Raw genomic sequence first — 3,199 nt, 5'->3', positions numbered from 1 at the left:
ATTGTGGTGTGCAAAAGGAGAAAGAAAGGAGTGGTTCCGGTGGAAATTAATGGAAGGGTATGGCAGGAACATCAGGATTAAGTACCCCTAAAAATTTTACTGTAAATCAAAGTCCAGCGAGTAAGACACCTATGACAACAGAATCAGCAACCGAAACCCCAGAGAGAATGATAGATAAAATAAGAACTGAGACAACACCTGTAGGACCGACATCAGAAGAATTAAGTGATTGGTGTAGGAGAGTAGGATCTGCTTCACATGGGTACCCCCACTTTTATTTCGACCTTAGTCTGGCTGTGGCCCTGCTAATCAGGACCACAGCCTAGCTGCTTCCTCTCTAAAATAGTTTCCATGTACATTAGGTACATATCTAATTGGATTCTGGAGTGCCTTTTCAGTCCCTAGTATATGGTATACTATGGACCCAGGGCATAGGTACCTCAGAGGCCTACCAGGGGCTGAAGCATGTATTATGCCACCCCTGGGAAGCACTCCAAAATGACACCCCAGGTCTGCTACTGCAGCCTGGGTAAGGTGGTGCATGCACTCCTTACTGTGGTATAGGCTACCTATATCACTACCATTGCACACACACATAAAACCTATAAGTCACTCCTATGGCAGGCCATAACAATCCTGAAGGGAGAGTGCTTGGTTTTTATGTGAGAGGGTGCCCCTGCATGAACAGAGCCCCTCTGATGCTGTTTGTGGTGAGGCCTGATCATATACTCTTAAGTGCATTATAACCTCGCGGTAAATGGTAACTTTGGACTGGCTGCACGGAAACATGTCGTGTTTGGTGTCAAACACTTTTGAATACTACCCCTGCCAGTTCTGGTGGCGGTGGTAGCATTCCACCCTTCTAGAGGGAGAGACATGTTCACACTGGTGTACCTGGTAAAGACTTTCTACAGCCCTGGCATCACAAAATGGATGCCACTGCCACAGACAACGGGTCTGGCCTCCTGCTGCTGACTGAAACTCCGGCAGGGGAGGCCTGGACAACAGGTTTCCTGTCCCAGGGAGGTTTAACCACCTCCCCAGACAGGCAGATGTGTATTGGGGCTGGGTGGGAGCACTCTCTGGTGCTTTGAAGTCCTGCACTGGGGGCACACTTGGTGTCCGTGTACATAGTCCAGTTCAAACCTGTCGCAGGGGCTAGCTGCCCCTGCTCTGGTTGAAACTGGACAAAGGCAATGGGTGTAACCACCCCTCTTTCCAAACCCTCCCGTAGGTGGGTCCCTAGAGTATGTCCAACCCCCAAACTTAGTATAAGTATGGGAACCCAGTCCTTGAGACTTTAGATTACCCTGGATGAAACTCTGCAACATATATCCTGGAACTTCGACTTTCTATTTTCGCTAGAAGACTGATGAAATCTCCCTTGGGGTCAAGGAGTGACTCCCCTGCTTGGCAGGCACCAAAGAAGCAACTGTCCGGTCTGCAATTCTGAAGGTCCCGCCGGACGCCAAAGTCTTTGCATCACCAGAGGTGGATTTCCAGACTTCCCCAAGGCTACCCTGAGTCCACAGCAAAGCTGAGGCCCGTGGCTATCGTGGGTGATGTGGAACCGTGATCCCTGGACACTGTGAACTTTAGCCGGTCCATCATCTTCATGGTCCTCCGCGAAGTTGTGCTTTGGGCTCCGAGTAGCCCCAGCCTTGGGAATCTACAGCACCGAAGATCTCTGGCCTCCACTCCACGAGTGACCCGTGGGCCAGTTTCCAGTGTGACTGATTGAGGCTCCTTCGCGATCGCTAGCCCGTTGGTTAGTGGGTCCCCACGAAGGCAACTCCTCTTCTTATTGGGCTTTCCTGGTTGCTCCAGATGTGCCTTGACTTACCCTTGCTGGGTGGGTCCTCCAGACCGTGCTGGTCTGCACCGACGTCTTTCTTCTATTTCCTCTTGACTTGACGTTGCCAAGGCTTTTTGGGTCCATCCTGGTTGCTGACACCGCAGCACTCGACAGACTTCGTGGGACAGATCAAATCCAGCTCCTGGTGGCGTGGTTTGGCGCGCGAGCAAGATGGCCACGAGCCCGTGAAGCTCCGGCTGGCCGGTGCCGTCCTCCTGACATTTCTCCTGCTAGGGACTCCTGCTGGGCGTTGAGTGTTGGAGGGGACGAAGCCTGACTGCCCCCCGACGGAGCGGTGTAAAAATCGGAGCGCGCGGCTGCTGTATGCGCCGGCGCCCCTGGTAGACGACAGTGACCGGCACATGAAGGGCATAGAAGAAGAGCGACGGCCGGCCACACCACTAACTACAGGCCATGGCTTCGCGAGCGGATCCTAGGCCACGGAGACTGAGACGCTGGAAGCGGAAGAGCCGGGGCGCGAATGCAGGGACTCCGGGTGACGCACTAGAAGGAGGAGAACAGCGGAAGAGTTTTCCGGAGAGGTGCTGCTGCGTTGGACTGGTTTGCGCACTGTGAGTACGCCTTAGCGTGCCTGTACTGGTGGCAGAGCGGAGCGGGCGGCGGCCTGTGGATCCCATGCCAGAGGCAAGCGGCCTTGGAGGGCGGACCCACCGGCTAGTTCTTTGAAGCGTGGGACCCTCTAACTCTACTGCCAGAGATACCCCGGAGGTGACTGGGTGGCGGCCAGTAAACGGTTCCTCGGAGGAGGTGGGGAGAGTGGCAAACTCTCTGATGCTATATCAGGTCGGACACATACCAGAGGCGACAGTGCATGGCGGGCGCAGACACGATGAGGCGCCTGGTCTTTGTATACTCTGAGTATCGGCTGACACGTGGGGGTGACGAGGAGGTGGTCTTCACGTGGTGTGATAAGTAGGACCCGGGGACGGCGGCCATCTTGTCGGATGTCCTGGTGCGACCGGCTGTGTGGAATCGCCTGGAGGGGGTCCCTGCGGGGGATCTGCTGGAAGCGCTGAGACGCTGCGTCGACTCGGAAGAGGTCGCGGCTCCACCCGTAGATTGAATTGGCACAGGGTGTGAGCTGAACCCAGTTCTCAGGAGGTGACAGTGCCTGCGTAGGGAAGCGAAGTCGCGGAGAGGCCCTGAGACATGGTGGGGGTGACATCTGCTGGCTGCTGTGGCCCGTTGCACCAGTGAGTGATAAGCGGGGTGTGGGGGTCAATCCGTTACCCTGAGAGACTTCGGATGTTGCTCCTGACGTCCTGGCCCTGAGAGTGAGGTAGGTGGCCTACAACGCCAGTGTCCGAGAGTAGTGGTGGCCCA

Source organism: Triturus cristatus, chromosome 3_1 (genome assembly GCF_964204655.1).
Source record: "Triturus cristatus chromosome 3_1, aTriCri1.1, whole genome shotgun sequence".
In the NCBI taxonomy this organism is placed as follows: Eukaryota; Metazoa; Chordata; class Amphibia; order Caudata; family Salamandridae; genus Triturus; species Triturus cristatus.
This window is presented reverse-complemented; position numbering follows the sequence as displayed.